We start from the raw sequence: 17,472 nt of genomic DNA, 5'->3' as shown, positions 1-17,472 counted from the left end.
CCACAAATGCAGAAGCACTATACAGGGTGCATATTTGTTATATTGTTTCTAATTCTGCTAAAAAAGTAAAATAGTTGTTTCTTTTTATACTTTGGGCATTCACATTTAACTTCTGACAATAAAATATTATTGAAGTTTATCCAATGACACAAATGTAAGCATCTATTTGTTCACTACCGGACTGAAATGGCACTAGGATTCTGACTGAAACCAAAGGGCTCTCAGATAGCTACCCCAAAGGATGGGAAGCAAATAGTGCATGTTTTTACTGCCCCCATTAATGCATGAACTAGAGCACTAACCAAATGCTAAAGAGCATAATCAGATGCATATTTGTCTGTACATTTTTGTTTAAGAGTTACCATGGATTAGTTTCACAGGTATACTTTAGTTCTCATGGGCGTAACTGTCAGAATGAGAGTGAGATATTCTTTCACATTTCCTGGCTTAGGAATAGATGAGAACCTGTTCGCACCACTCCAATCCGCAGGAAGCTCTCAGTTGATACTGCTGCAATAAATTGGAACTTTCTCCTTTATTTTTTCCCAGTGGAAAGAGGATAAGGCCAAGGAAACTGAAAGGAGGAAAGATGTTTCATATACACTCAGAGTTTCCAGAAACGTGTTTTAAGCACAAGGATCAGGGCAAAGCGAAATGCACCTTGCAACAGCCGATGGAAAGATCACAAAAATGTTAAAGGACTTCAAAGGTCTCATACAGAAAGATCACGTTGGTCTGTCCTGCCAGCTCCCATAGAACTAAGCTCATGATGAGGAAATGCATTTATTTTTAGGTCTTTTCAAGATGGAGAGGGCTGATGTCCTGACACAGCAAAAAACCTTGGGACACTGCCAGCACTTGGCACAGCAATCCTTTCTGTATAGCTCATGTGGTGAGAAATGCTGGCTCGGGTGAAGAACTCTTGATGTCATTTTGGGAACAGCAGTAGGAAATTAAAATGTTAAAGTAGAGACAGCAAAGGAGAGCAAAACACAACATCCAATGCAGCAGCATGCTATTTCCTGGGCATCAGTGCCTGGGCTGGCAAAGGTTGGAGTCTCCTAAAATAGACATTGTTCTGTATTTGTTGCATGTACTGAAGTACCATGTCAGAATTTTCTTGAGGTCTCTAAGTAAAAATGTTCTCTCATTTGAAAGAGAGAAATTGCAGCAAAATCAGGCACCTTTTCCTTTACCACCGAGCTTCTGGTAAGTTTGCATTTCCAGGAATTTTTAATAGAAGAAAGAAAGAAACCAAAGCATTTTAAACCACAGTTGGAATTAGACATATTGCTGCAGTGACACTGGAAAGCAGGTGTCTAAATTACTGCGCTTGAGGGGGTGAAAAGCCAGACAGAAGAAAGTGCAAGCAGCAGGGGTTCACCCCTTCCAGTACCCAGCCAAACAGGGTTTTAGGAGAAAGTAGAAGATGAGAACAAAACCGACATCAATCACTGCAATGGAAAGAAGAGATACATGGGAGAGGCAGGGCAGCCCCAAGCACACATCTCATTGGCTCTTCACAGGTCTTCATCTTAATTTTGCATCTTATTACACAACTGTGGCAGGTTAATAAAATGAAAACAAGATAATTATGAGGCCACAGAAAGGGCCAACAGTTCCAGGAGTGGCAGCAGCTCCCCATGGAGCTCAGCAGGGCCCTTCCTACCCTCCCAGCCAGGGAGCTCGGCAGGCCAGGGGGCATCAGGGACAGCCCCAACCCTGGGCATTGAGCACCTCACTGGGGGCAGGAACGGGTGAAGGCCAGGCTGGGACATGGCCCATGGCCGGGCAGGGCAGGGCTGTGCAGAGCTGGAGACTAGCACTGCTGCAGCATCACTGAGGCAGGGACTGATGGCCCTGGGGTGCTGAAATGGGGTCCCAGGCTGTGGCAGGGGAAACCAGGCACGGGGAAAGTGGGCAGATACATTAGGGCTGGTGATGCCCTTGGGTCCCTCACAGTTAAAGATGTACTTGTGCCAAGTTGGATAGATCCAGAGACATCCAGGAAGACTGAAAGGTCTTGTTCAGAACAGCATCTACCAGTTTCACAGTAAAATATTATTTCAGTTGGATGTAACAAACTCTGAAAAGAGGACAAAAACATATTTGTCATGTGTTCATTTTAAAAAGGGAATAAATCTAAGTATGGATTTCTTAAAAATTAAAAATTGGCTGGTTTTGAGAAAGATATGATTTTGTGGTCTTCTAATTTATTGTTTCTAATCTTCACATGTTGTTTTTCTCCAAGTTTCTCTGGCTCACCTTAAAATCACTGCATCAAATGGGAAGCTTCTGTCATCTGACCAGGCTTGTTGGAAAGAACATTCCTCATGAAAATGTTATTTTTGTGAAAATGAGAAATGGAAAAGGGTTTTCAAAAGAAGGCATATTTAAAAAAATAATACAAGGAAAAAAATCTATTTTAAATAGCAATCTTTGAAATATCATCGATTTTTTAAAATTGTTTGATCTGCAAGGAGGTGCACGGGACAGTTGAAGAGAAAAACTTCCCTGTGGTTGGTCTCCAGGAGTTACAGCACTCTTCCCATCAAACAGTGAAAGAGTACCCAAAAGACATGAAGTGCTGTAAGACTGCTGTAGTCCTGGTCTGGCCAGATCTCTGAAGGTCTTGCAAAGAGGGACAGGGAAAGGGACAGCCCTTTCCCACAGGGATCTGAGCTGCGAAGGGAAGAAGAATGCTTCTGCCAGCACTGGCCAAGTGGTCCTCCATGCAATGGAGGATGCCTCTGGGGCTGTGTCCAGGCTCTTCACCTCACCAATGGCTCTGGCACACAGTTGGGGCCAGCTCAGGGGCCTCTGCTGGGCACTCCCTTGCTTGGGTCACTTTGTCTTTGACAGCCTCCCTTGCATCACTGCCAACCCTGGCTGCCGTGGCCACCAACCCATTTGCTTTCCCATGCCATGACACTTGGACCTCTGCTCCTTCTGTGCTGCCAAAGGCACACACCAACACTGCTTCACTTTGAAGAACGTTGTAGCCATGTGTGAGTGTGATGACTCTGCTGGCCTGGGAACTGGTTAGAGGAGACCTGGGTCTCCCTGGGTCCCCTCTAGCTAGAGGCTCTCTACCCCAGGAGGACAGGGGCACTGCTCTGGCCTCTTCTGCCCCAGGGGTGCATGTCCATGCTGCTGACCTTCCTGCCCCTCTTTACAGCCTCCAGTGTGTGGTTGGAGCTGGCCGGCCCCAGCACCACCAGCCAGACAGCATCATGCCACAGCTCCTTGGCTCCTGAGAGGAGCGGCTGGTCAGGCCAGGCTGGGATAGGAACTCCCCCGCAGGTCTCTGCACTGGAGAGATGCTAGACCAACACCGGGGCTGACTGGAGACCAGGTCACTGGCTGAACTTCTGGACACTGGCACAACCAAGCATTTGACTACTTGTCACAAGAGCTCCACAGATGGGTATTTCAAAATCCTGGCGATTCCTCATGGCATCTCCTGGTTTGCCTAGACTGATCCATAGACACAATCTGTGTGCATTGCCATGTTGATTAGCACCCTGGGTGGGGGATCTGGCCATTCAGAAACTCCTTCAGATGGTTCCTGCTGCAAAACTGACCAAACTGTGCATAGATCAGATGTCTACAAATAGTCAGTATAAACTGTTCCTGCGTATGCAGAAATGGTCGTATAGGGCAGTCTTCTCTATGTCATTAAGATAGTTAGGAGATGTTTTGTACATAGCATAAGGAGTGATGGATGCTGCCTGTGCTGGGAGTGGTCATGTATGAGCACTGGCCAGCTGGACATGGGAATTCACATTAGAAGTAACACAGTGGTGAATACTATACTGCCTTACGAGCTTGTTTAAAGGCTGGTTTAAAACGCTTTTCCCGGATCAGTCTGTAACTTCTGAGGCATGCACCCCCCTCCTAAAAATTGCCTTAAAGGCCCTGGTTATTTCAGAACCCCTTTTGCCTTTTAGAGCAATGGCTCAGGCTGGCTTGAATAATATGTCTATCAGCGTTAAGATGTATTTTACACCATCATAGCGTTTGGAAAACTGTTGTATATCCACCAAGCCTGCCTGCCATTGTGTATCCGCCTCTACCACAATCACTTTGTTCCTTTTGAAATGCTTTCTTGGCACCTTGTGTAAGTTGTAGGCCTCCTGGTTTGCAGGCCAGGTTGCCACTTGGTTTCTGTTCAAACTGGCAATTTGCCTTTTAGCAGCTTCAGGAAGGAGATTTATATCCAAAAACCTTCTCAACTCCCTAGGCACATAATAAAGTCTTTCAACAGAAGCAGTGGCTTAGATGTGTCTACTGTCACGATGATACTACACACATGTGAGAAAAAAAACATCAGGCAAATCAGTATTTCTTTTTGTTGAAAGCCACCTTCTGTGCTCATCCTCCTTTCCTGGGCTGCTATGGGCCTGGGCAGATCAGGGCATGGCTCTGCCTCCTGCCTCCTCAGTCAGTCACCAGAGCTTGTTGGAACTTTCTACAAGGCCATTGACCTATGGATGAGGAAATATGTACAGCACCAGCCCACACCCCGTGATGGCCTTACAGGTAGCTGTGTTCCTCTCACAGCCCCAGGTGAAGGCAGCAAATGGCCATCCCCATGTATGCTGCAGTGAGGGCTTCCTGCTCTGACACACTTCCAGGAAACAAAAAGGCTTTCAATGTATGGAAATAGAAAGGCTTGTGTCCAACAATGCATTTGGGATCCCATCTCCTAATGTAGACTTTTAGCTCCTTCAGGGAGTCCCAGCTTCACACCAATGCCAGCAGTATCTCATTGAAAATTAACAGCCTAGAAGCTTTACTGGATTTGGCCTAGCATTCCTGTTGGTTTCTTGTCCCATAGCTATGTTTTCCAATCGGTTCTAATTTAAATGACTTTTTATTATCTTCATGGTAATCGCAAGCTTACAATTAAATGCAGCATGTAGTCTGCAAGAAGGAAGAACAAAATATTTCCCAGTAATGGCTACTTGGGGACTACGAGAACAGCCTAAAAATATTCAGAAAAATAATGTGTACAAACACAAAGCTGTAAAAGATTTTTTTTTTTTTAAGTAAAATCAATGGGATGAAGCTGAGCAAAGAAAAAAAAAAAAAGTCAGACGGTATCAGGAGGGATGTCCTGGCACTCCATTAAACTCCAAAATAATCTCCTAATGGAAGCAGCTGGAAGCATCATTAGCCCCAGTCACTTAAGGCAAGACAAGGCAAAGTAATGAATGGAGCAATGATCTTTGTGGTCACAGAGCACCACACTAAGCAGTTAATGAAATACACTTGTATTGGTATTTCAGTTGAACTTTTGGAACTGGTGTAGTGGTCTATACTTCACCCATACCACATATGTCCATTATATGCTCATTTGGAAAGGGGGGGGTTGGGGGGGTGCTGGGTTACCTGGAACAAGAGCAGGAGGACCTGCAAATGCACATCATGCTTCATGAAGAACCACAGAGCAGCCCTGAGGGGCACTTCTGAGGCTTTTGGAAGACATGAAGTATTTCCTTGTCACTTAGTAGTTTCAAGGCCCAGGGGCCTCTTTCAGGTGTCACAAAGTCCACTTTCCTCAGATGTGGCTGTCAAGCTTGCTGGAAAAGACAGATTCAGAGGATATCAAGCACAGACACCAGCTGTTAGATAAGATAATGCTGCTGAATTGTCAATGGAAAATAATTTCCTACAGCATTGCTCAAGAGACCTGTCTAGTCACTTGAGGTAACTGAAGCAATGAGGTTTCCACTGTTTCTCTGCTGAAAGTTTTCTACTCAATATATCCCCTGTGAAGAATTGGTCCTAATACTGATCCCAAGTTCTCCTTTGCTCAGATTTACTACTCAACCTGCAAAGAAAGTTCTTTATGTGACACAGTTGTCTGATTAACATCACTGTTATGTGATGAAACAACTGATGCAAGGTGGATAAGGACATCATGTTATCCCATTTATGATGGTAGTCTTATGATGTGTCGCAGTGTTGTCAGGCCCCTCCCAGAATAACCATAGGCAAGAACTACCAGGAAAATTTTATGAGAATGTCTCTCTGGCTGCCACCTCAGCCGCATCTAAGACACAGATGCATCTCAACATCTGCTCTATGCTATCAGGTGACAGACATATAAGATAGATGGCAGGCAATTAAAATTCAAACAGTTTATGAGTGGGAATACTGGTTCAGCTACGCAGATCACTTTAGAAAGAAAGTTATTTTTCAAGGGAACAGCAACATCACTGTATAGTTAAGCAAACCATAAACTCTAGGGTTACCTTGAGAAGATGGATTGCCGAAATCAGTGTTTTTCAACATTAACCTTTTCCTTCTGGAAAGGTCAGTTCATGCCTCTATTTCACTGAACATGGGAGCTTAAGTGCTAGAATTAATGCAGCTTAGGAGCAATCACCCCAGGAGAGGGCCTGTCAAAACTGTAACAGCATAAAACAAGGGGATTTGTGTGTTTTTTCAGTCTGCCACATGCAGCTCTTACAGCCACTAGTATAATGCCCTTTTGGAAATCCCTTAGTGATAGCACACTTCATTTGTTCTACATTTAGGTTACCACTTCTCAACAACTAATATGGGGGCAAAGGGGCTTTGTTTTTTTAGCTACAGAACTAAGCAGAGATATTATGGTACTGCAAAGCAGCTCACGCAGCACCTCTCCACCTTATTCTTACAGCAGCATCCTAGATTTCTGGAGATAAACAAAGTGATGGCACATTGGAGGCTTTCATTCCAAGATTTTTTCTGGAGTTTTGAAACATATTTTAGATTTAGAATAAGCATTACCTTATACATATGTCCTACTAGGCAGATAATCCCTTGTCTCCTTATCTAGCGACAGTCTTACTTATTTTATGTCATTAAGCTTATTGCTGCTATTAACAGCATCAAAATTCAGCAAACATCCTCCAGGTTTGCCAGCAACGATGTATTCACAAATTGTGCTCTACAGCCATTATGGTTTTGCACACGTAAGAGGCTATACTTGTAAAATGTAGCCTTAGATGGTGATGCTTGAAAACTACTTACCCTAGTATAAAATATTCTATCTGATGATGTAGAGAGCCTTTCAGAGAAATGTACCCCTATAAAGTGTAGGTTAATCTTACAGGCATAGTGGTCACTGAAATCACTGGTCATGAGTTTCCAAGCTTTCAATTATCCCACCCCATTGGACTTTTATGGCTTTCTAACCCAAGCCCTCACTCAGAGACCCAATGCAGCACAAGAAGTAAAAACAGCATGGATGTGCAGGTTCAGGAGCATACTGATATCTTCACTGTGCCATCCTCCCTTCTGCCGAGGCTAGTGCTTTCACTCTGTTCTATTCCATATCCTAGATGGCTTACTGAGAATTCTTGATACTGAATACATTTTTTTGATTCATCTAAAAGGTTAAGTCTTTTGACTTAAAAGAAAGCAAGCCAAACAAAATAGCCTTTTAGCTAGCACATATTACCTTTGCTACTTGTGGGCTAGGTTACCCTTTCAAAAGCATGCTTAAGAAATAGGTCTACTTCTAATATCCCACTCATCTCCTAGAGTCTGTAAGCGTCCATTTAAATCTCAGCTCTTTCTACAAGTATCAGAAGCTAGTAGGTGATAAAGAGAAAAGGACATTCCTGACAACAGCAAGCCTACACGCTGAAGTTACCTGCAGATAAAATCCTGGGCTTGTTAGAGCTAAAAGTTTGATGTAAAAGTGACAAAGAGGCTGTTCATCAAGAAGAGCAGGCAATCTGAATACCTTGGGGTTTGTCCCCCAAGGAAGACATGGAAAGCAGTCTGCGCTCTATGCACAATGCCCTGCAGACAGACCGACAAATCTCAGCACACAAGAGGAAGCTGCCCTTTGAATTGCAACTGCTTCTCATGAGCGGTGACAACAAGAACAAGAGCTGGATCTTCACCAGTATTTGAAATTACAGCAGCGTCTCCCTTTTCATATGACTTGTTTAAGAAAATGCCTTCTCACCAGAGGAAAGCCTAGGCAGAGGTAAATGAAAGCCTCAGACATTTCAGAACAAGTTAAGTTTTTACTTGTTCTGAGAAGTTCTAAAAATAAATCAGTTAACTAAGAGGGAGATTATATTCTTCTTTCTTGAATCTAGCTTCTATTACTACACAGACAAATTTTTAAGTCAAGATATTTTAAGGTCAGAATAAGCAGTAAGATACAGTCAAGGCTGTCTGAAACTTGGAGGCAAAGTTAGAACAGAGTTATTTGGGGGAAACGGGAGTAAAATTTATAAAAAGATCTAAAAATGAGTCAGAGGGCAGAAAGATGAGTGACCACGTGTGTTTAAAAATATGCCAACTGCACACAAGGAAAAATTTGATGTGAAAAAAAATTGTACATGCAGCAGCTGGCAAAAGTTTAATAATTCTGAGTTCTCACTGGACAAGTGAACTAAATAATTCAAGGCACTTTCACAGCTACTGAACTGAATTTATGAGCCTAGATTGCTGATCTCGCATATGGTTCAGGGAAATCTGCACCAGTCCATATCATTATCACCTTCATTTCTAACTCTCTTACAGTTACAGCAGTTTGGGAATGTTCAGTGTGAAAATTAAGTTCCTTACAAAAGCAGAGCTGCTGAGATTCTGGCTTTACACTTGATTCTTCACTTTTCAGTCATTGCTGCCTTTATTTCTAATTATCTCACATTACAGAACCACCAAAGGAATCCAGAGGCAACTGGAAATCCACCGTGCTGAGAGCTGTACAGACAGCTAGAGACAGTCCCTGCCCTAAGCAGCCAGAGAAACAGCAGCAAGGTAAGAAAACAGCCACTGTTTAAGAACATTTTTCAGGACTGGTGTTTACAGATTATGTATGATATCTACTGGGGCTGCATCATCTTCAGTTAACAAGGTTACAGTAAAATGAGTCCTAGTATCACCACTTTTAGGATAATGTAGAGCAAAATCATGGCAGGGAAAAGGCAGCAATGCAATGGCTAACAAACAGCATGTAAGCATTGGAAGATAAGCACAAAATATAAGGGATGATTATCAAAGGTCTATAAATATAACCTAGAGAAAAGAAAACTCAAGGGGCCATAGCTTCAATCTATAAATACCATCAAGGTACAAATATAAATGAAGGAAGGGAATTACTCAACCTCAGCAGATGCTGAGACACAGAAGCAAGCTAACAAAGAATTGAGACTAAGCTCAGACTGTATTTCTGAATGCTAAAACCAGTTGGAGTCTGAAAGAGACTATCAAAGAGGGTATCATCCTGGTAATTCTCACAGATGTATTAGGTGAGGCATTAGTGGGAAGAAATGCAGGCAGGGTGCAATCTTGCAAAGAGTAGAAAGACAAGCTGGCTGACCTAGCTCCCACATCTGGCTGGTGTCAGGCCTGGCCTGAATGGATTCCCAACCCTTGGGACAGGTGTTTGCAACACTCAGGCTCCTGCAATGCGACAGTAACATACTAGCTGGAGAGCAAAGAACCATAGTGGTAACAAGATGAAGCAAGACCTTTTTGAAATCGAAAGACAAACAAAATCCAAATTAACTTGGGGAGTTTACGAGAGTTTTTAGGTCAACTTCACCCCAGAGCATTAAGGCTTTTGTCTTTTCTTTTGTTGAGGGGAAGCTTGTCAAGTACTGACATGGCCTATAGCTATTCTCACATGGAGATACTGTTGTTGAAAACCTTGGCTCCTAGGACGCACAAATCAAAATGCAACATTGCACATGGGACTAGCAGTCCCCCGAGCGTGCCTGCAGCTTATGTCTGAAGGTAGCTTATCTTGTGCACGTTACTCAGGGATAGGGGACTCTGGGAGCCCCAGTGCAGCATTTGGTTGGAGGAAGAGTGTAACTATCCTCTGGGCTTCTGTAAATCTTCCCTGGTGATGACAGTTACAGTATGGTCAAAAGGAAGTTCAGGCTTTGGCCTTGTACGGATAAAACTGCATGCAAAACTGTTGTTAATGAAATATCCCATGTTAGGAAACCACATCATTGTGGTGCTGCATACTATTTCAGCCTCATTCATTGTAATATTAATTTCTTGTTTAGGTGCAGGGCTAAAAATGTCTGTTATTATATATGCAAAAATGGGAACATTAATATTACTATAGGACCACTAATTTGTTCCATTTCTTAGGTTTTTTTACATCTGTATTAGCAACTGCAACCTTGCATGAAAAATTTTCACATTTAACACATTTTATTGTCTTGGATACTGAATCCTGACTAGTAACATTATTTTAGATGTGTTACTGATAAACAAATTTCTTGCAGTGCAAAACACCAGGCTTGATAGAGAACAATACAGCAGTTGCTCTCAGTCCTGCCAATTGCCAAGCACTTCAACTTCTAGCATCTTCAATGATTTCCTGAAGACCAAGTCTCTTTTAAAGGCTCTGGATCCTTTAAAGCCCAACGAACAATAAACAGCACAGAAGAAGGAATAATTCTCCCTGTTAAGCCTCCCACAGAGACTATTCTCTGTGCCAGTGTACAGATGAATAGGCTTTGAATGCTAATTGTAACACTCTGTGTACTCTTCCTGAGCTAATCATCTCACATGGTACAGACAAGCAACTTTTATTATCAATTCCATTCCACCACACAAACCATCCTGAAATGCTTTTCCAATAGCTAATTTAGAGACCTCCCGTTGGCTTAGTTCAGGCTGTGGTAGGTTTGTAAACAAGCTGTGTTATTCAAGAGGAATTTGCTCTCCCTCAGTGTCTCTCTTACTTACTCTCTCTTGCCTAAAGTATTAGGATCTAATTGAAATAGTTGCCCAAGAGTGGGAAGCAAAGCATATTAATACCTACTGGCAAAAGCACGTGTTCAATGTCTCAAGAGGTTTCATGTGCAACAGACTAGAAAATTCACTTGCAGACCTAAGTAACAGTGTATTTGCTTTACGAAGTAAAAAATCATTGCAAAAGTATGTTTTCTCCTTTTGATAGCGGAGTAGTTTTTACCATTAGAAGTTACATACAAATTTGGTTTTGTCCCTTACTTTGGAATGAGATATTGTATATATGATCAAAGCTAGCAGTGATAACCTTCAGATATAAAACTTCTGCTGGGAACTCTGCCAACATGAACAGCAGACAGCATCAATAAGCTGAATCCTAAAAGCTTCCTCACACCTTGTATGGGCTGTTTAGATCTGTATTGAATGGGTAAAGAAGGGCTGCTAAAACTGAGTATTTTCCATTGATACAAGTGACCACAACGGCAATGTGGTGAAGTCACTTTCAGACTAGGATTCTCTGCTTTTATATCCCCAGTAAATGTACTCCTAATCTGTTCAGAAGTCTGTTTAGTTAAAAAAAAGAGTGAGTTTCACAGAAAGAAGCCTTCTAATGTTTCTGGCACTGCTCTGTTCTAAATCTTTAGGAAAAGAGAGTTCAGACTGACTGTGGAGAAACAGGCTTTCTTTATAAGCTAACATGTGAAGAGCTGGTAGCAGTCCTTGGGGCACTGGGGGACGGACAACACACACCACTCCCCCCTCTGCAGAAAAAAAAAACCCAAACCCAACCCAAGAGAGAACTCCTTATCTGAGATAAAGGTAGTTTTGTAATCTAAAAGTATTCTTACTAAAGAACAAAGATTTTAGTGTAGCACAAATGGACTTTCAGAGGCCCTTTGTAATTATTCCCTCCTTGCTAAAAGTTCATTTGATCCTATTGTGTCCATATTCCACTGTAACAGGTTGTACACTATTCTGAACTGCACCAGGGAGCTGCTGCGGCTATATACTACAATCTGGTGTGGGAAGCTATTTGTAAGCCATTAAAAATCCACATTGAGTTGAAGTGTGGGCATACATTTTCCTGCCATGGAATTAAGATGCAAAACAAGGACCTTGTCTTCAGATAAGCCATTCACCAAATCCCCAGTTTATGTTGCAAGCTGAAAGAGGAAAAACACTGAATGATCTGTTCTCTCTTACAGCTGAAAACACGTTTATGAAAGTGACTTAATTCGTCAGCCACTCTCTGTAACCTATTTTGCTCAGCACTGGAGCCACATTTTTCAAAGGGCTTAATATCTTTCTTCAACAACTTTTGAAATGGGAAGTGCAGACCAAACTCCCCTTCTGCTGAAGTCAGTAGCAGAATCCCACTTCTTCAGCCAGCAAGTGAATAACTGTGGTTCCCACTGGCAGTATGAGTACCTCAGGAAACAGTATTCATGTCCCACATAAATGACCCGTTTGTTTCTTGTCCACATTGACTGCGTATGCCACAGCAACTTTTTATACAATACATGCAAAAGAGCCTAAAGAGTGTTTTAGAACTGCATGAAAATGGCATCTTGTCTTCACTTCAGAAAAGGATCTTTTATGTACGTTTCCTCTGGCTTTCTCTCGTTAGCAAGGAGATGAAAATCTCAAGTATCTCAGAGCTCATTATTAATACATAGTCATTCTCTGCTGCTCACAAGGGAGATGGAGAGACTGACAGAAGGCCCCTGAGACAGCAGCCTGATTATACAACCCCTATACATAGACAATTCCTAGTGACTACATAGAAGAAAGGACTAGTTACAGTTACTACCAATATTTGTTAGGCACCAGTAGTGCTTGTGGTGCTCTATAAGGAAAACACTGTCCTACTTTATCCTGAAGAACACCAGATGTCAAAAGACTCTTTTGAAGATGCAGAGATAGTGACAACTTACAACATTCCTGTCCATTTCCTTTTTGCTTTCTACTTTTTCTTCAATCATTAAAGGGCCTGTAAATAATAATAGAATGGTGAGGGCAGGCTAGTGACAATGACTCTGATGAAATGCACTTTAAGGAAGAATTTGAATGAGAAAATGGAGATATCCACAGACTGGGAGATAATGTAGTAGCAAGCTAAGGAGAGCAAATGAAAGGAGCAATGGCGTTGGCAGTGATGACTATACAAAAGGAACCAGAGTCAGAGATTTGGCTTGGTGAAGCATTGGAATGAAACGTTTGATCACGGAAGAGAGAGCAGGAAGATTCAGTGAGACAAAAACATGACTTGATTGTCAGGCAGGAGAAGATAGTTGTAGGAGTTGCATTTCTGACAGACCAGTAGGGAACAATGAGGATATGTAGAAGGTGGGGAAAGGTTAGAGGTTATCACCTAATGATACTCAAGATGAAAGAGAGTAGGATTCTTATGGTATTACTCTTAATATGTAAGGACATAGAACATTAAAATGTATTTAGGACATGAATAGCAGGAGCCTCCAGACAAACAAAGAAGGGGAAGGAAGTAGTTCAGTCATGTTGGCATGCATCACTGGGGAAGGAAACAGACCAGGAAAAGACCAGAAAGAAAAGCTATTAGGGGAAAAGAAGGTAAAGTTGATGGAAAAAGCTTGTGACAGAGCCTTTCCATCTTCTTGAAGTCAGTAACACTTAACGACATTTGGAGAAAGACTGGCAACAAGAAGGCTTAGGGAAGGAAATGGAAGTCTCAAAGCGGGACTTAATGGGAGCACCGGGACTTCTGCTTAAGAAAGATTTGAAAAGACTCTTGGAAATAATTCAGTACAGACAGTCTCTCTGGATCCTGAAATGCCCTTTCAAGACATTCAGTGGTGGAAGAAGCAGAAGCAAGACGTGACCTGTGGTTGGGTGTACGTCACTCAAGTACAAAGGAGAGAATTACAAAGTAGAACCTAAAGAGTTATCCTGTGAAAGCAAAAGAAGGAGCAGGTGGTAAGAAGACATGGAGCTGCAGGGACGCTATAGACATGCCGATAACTTAGAGGGTATAGCACAATGGACAAGGAAAGAAGGAAGTCACAAGGAGTGCTAAAACAGCAAAGGCTGGTGACCACTGAAAATTTTGACAAAGAACAGTCGGATAAGGGACAATTAGGCATCTATATTCAGTTCAGTTTCTCAGCAAGGAGGACATCTCTGATGTTCAAACATGCTCATGGTTCTTGGCAAGGAAGAAGATGCCACATTGATGCAACTCTGAATTTAAAAAAAAAAAGGAAAGGTAGTAAAAAATGAAGGCAGTCTACAAAGTTGTATTTACCCAGAGATAAGGATAAATATAGTGTATTCTATCCTAGCTGACAGGCTGCATAGTTAATCCATTCCTTTCCATTTTGCAGACTTCGACAAGAGTCAGCACTTGCGCAAAGTAATGAAGCATCAGTATTAGATGTAATCAAAAGACAAGTTCATGCAGTTGTTTAGATTCATTCCTTGTCTGATCATGCAAGATGCTTCCTTGAAGTAATCTACAGGACAGTACTTAGCAAATGCCACCTTGGCTGAAATCAGCAAGTGTAGGATCCACTAATTATAGTATCTTGGCTACTTCAGCCTGTGGTTTCTGGACCCCTGAGGAGACATAGATTACTTCTAAGGAGTCTGCCAAAGCAAGTCTAGAATCAGTAAGTTCAGATTTGCTGTACAGGATCTGTATCTCCAGTGAGAAATTTTAAGGAATCTGTAAATTAAAAAGGAATGTCCAACTACATAGTAGTTTTCAGTTCCTTCTATCCCCAGATCTTGTGGTTGGCCTAGAGAAATAGTACAGAAAGGTAATTAAGCATGCAATAGCTTCCCCTCTTCTTGAGTTTTATGAAGATTTTCCTTCTTTCCCTTCCACCCCCAAGGGCATTCCATGCTGTTTAGAAAGTGTTTGTTCAAAGATAGATTAGTCTGTGTATAAGATCCTAAGAAAGATACGTATATCTGAGGTCTCTCCATTCTAGAAATAGACCACATGCTCTATTACATGTAGTCAAGTGACTCAATTTTTAATAATGACACTATCACAGTGGAGGATGAAGAAAGGATTTACACTTTACTGCCCAAAGTAATGGGTAATGACTCCTTTTTCTTTCCAAAAGTGCTAGTTTTATCAGTCTTTTACAGAACTCTCTCACTTCAATTACTCCAAGGTTGGTTTTGACACAGAATGAACTGAACAGGACACTGGGATTTGCTTTCAGAAAAGAGGAAGGTTACTTTAACCATACTAATTATTAGTAGTCTACTAATATTAGTAGTCTGAGAACCATAATAAAACCTGGAGTGTTCATTTGACTGTTAATTTCTACATGGTATTCCGCAAGCAGGCAGGAACTCACTCTTCTTGCTCCAAGCCAAGTAGAAGCCATTAGTTTCTCAGCAGGACATACCCTGAGTTCATTGTTACACTATTAAATCTATACAACTTCTAGGGGCCTTGCAGTCTGAGCAAAGTGAGCTTGCACCTGCCTTCAAGACACAAGAGAAATAAACTCTCTTTGTCCGTGGGCAGAACTACTGTATCCTTGTTTCTCTGATTATCAGAAAAGGATATACACTACTTTTCCTCAGAGAAGGAAAAAAAATACTGGTAAGTTGCTTAAAAAATTAATATGTATTTCAAGATTAAAAGTTAGATCTTTTTATTACACCATGCAATTTTCCTTTTTATATCCACAGATAGCATTCTCATTCTATACTCCAAACTTATGTCAGTCTTTGAACGTAAACTCACTGCTCTTTCGTCTTAAAATACACAGCAATAGGGGACAGCAAATACAGGTGTATAACCTTTGCTGAGGAACATGCAATTTGCTGTATGCTCTTAACAAAGAAGAGAGATTTCCCCAACTGCCTAACAAACAACACTGGATAGTACAAAACAATTATATATCCTCTAATCATGGAGGGCTCTCTGAATCTGCACTTTTGACCTGAAGGCTATTAAGGAACATTTAAAGGAAATATGAAAATGCAGGAGCCAAGATCAAGTAGATGGATCAATATTAAAGAGAAAAAAGGGGACATATTTAATGTAGTTCACATAAGTTGCTCCAAGTATAACTTCAAACAGTATCACCTTTTTTATCATCTACTCACTTAGAAGTAAAAATAAAATAATTCTTTTGATTTTGCATGAAAGACAATACTTCTATCATATCTTTGTAATGCAGTACAAACCAGCTTCCCAGTGACACTGCCGTAATTTATTTCTGCTTTTTCCATTCGAAGAAAATTAAAATGTCACATTTAACTTCTTATAGGTAAAGGTGCATGAGCTATTGGAAAATCAAGGAAGTCTGTTGATGACTGTAGAAAGTTCTAAAAGTCTTTGCCTATGTTTAAGAGGTCCACCATCTTCTACAGACAATGCCAAGACCTTGTAAGAGGACTCTCTACTCTCTTTGTATTCAGGGATTACTCAGAGCTTTTTCTTCTCCACAGAGAGCACTGAAAGCAATAGCAAAGCATGGCATCTTTGAAAAAGGATGCTCCTCAGGGTCAGATGTAGAGAATGTTCTGTCTGGATGACAATCATACTGACACTTTCAAAGTCAGAAAAGCCTCATATACTTCCTCCAAGCCTTCAATTTCTGCCCTTGGAATTTAACCAGCATACTCTATAATAGGGTTGACTATTGGCAGTGTGGGGGCTGCATCTGTGTACTGGGATTAAGGTGGTCAGTAAGGCACCCAGATAGAGGAGACTGCTGTGTACAGGTGGTTACAGATCTAGTTTAGGTCTGCCAGGATTTGTTAGGACACAGCTGTACTGATCTGACTGCTAAACATCTACCCAACTACAGCAGAGTTGCATCAGAGCTCTATAACACAGAAAAATCTTTTCAAAAACAAAGAAAGAGAAAAATCTGAGTGCTTTAGACACTTGCCTGTAAGTTGACTGTAAGCAACAAAACAGTTAGATGCAGTCTCCCAATAGAGTAAGTCTGTGGAACCAAAGGCAACGAGTACAGCATGGGCCAACCAAAGGTGACACACAGCTGGATCTGCTAGTCACTAAGAAGGAAGAACTAGCTGGAGATATGGTAATCAATAGTAGCTTTGGCAACCTGTTCTGATCCCACAGATGGCCCTGCTTTGAGCACGAGGTTGGACTAGAGATCTCCTGTATTATCATAAGATTGTCTGAACATGACAACCAGTCTAGCCTCTGCAGCATCATGAATCCTGAAGAACACTGTGACTTCTTTCTTTCCATTGTCTTTTTAGATAATGTGAACACTTTGATAGGACTTGCATGAAAATGAAAGGAAGAAGCCAGATCTCAGTAAGTATCTGATGCCATCCTATGCCCTTTAGAGCCATGCAGCCAACTAGTGTCCCAGACATCCAGCTTGCTAGATGTGAAAGGAAAAGTGAAGGTAAGCATTCCCAATTAAAAAAAAAAAAAAAAAAAATCTGCTCTATCTACAACAGGAAGGCAAAACAAATAATCTGTAGCTTTTTATTGCAGTGGTATTAAAACTTTTATTTCCACTGGCAATAAATTGCTAATATCAGCAAAATTTATTCTAGATTATAAGACTATGCAAATATCTATATAAATCAAGTGTAGCACTTGGATCCTGGAAGCTGGCCAGTATAGCCCTCTGTGTAAACAACTTTGGCTATTTCTGTATTAACCATCATGGTTATGCCTCTCTCCTGGACTATCGAGCTAGAAGATTACGCTTCACTGTATGTTTCTCTGTGTGGGACAAAGTCTAGCAATGG

Source organism: Pelecanus crispus, chromosome 2 (genome assembly GCF_030463565.1).
Source record: "Pelecanus crispus isolate bPelCri1 chromosome 2, bPelCri1.pri, whole genome shotgun sequence".
In the NCBI taxonomy this organism is placed as follows: Eukaryota; Metazoa; Chordata; class Aves; order Pelecaniformes; family Pelecanidae; genus Pelecanus; species Pelecanus crispus.
Note: the sequence above shows the minus strand (reverse complement) of the source record.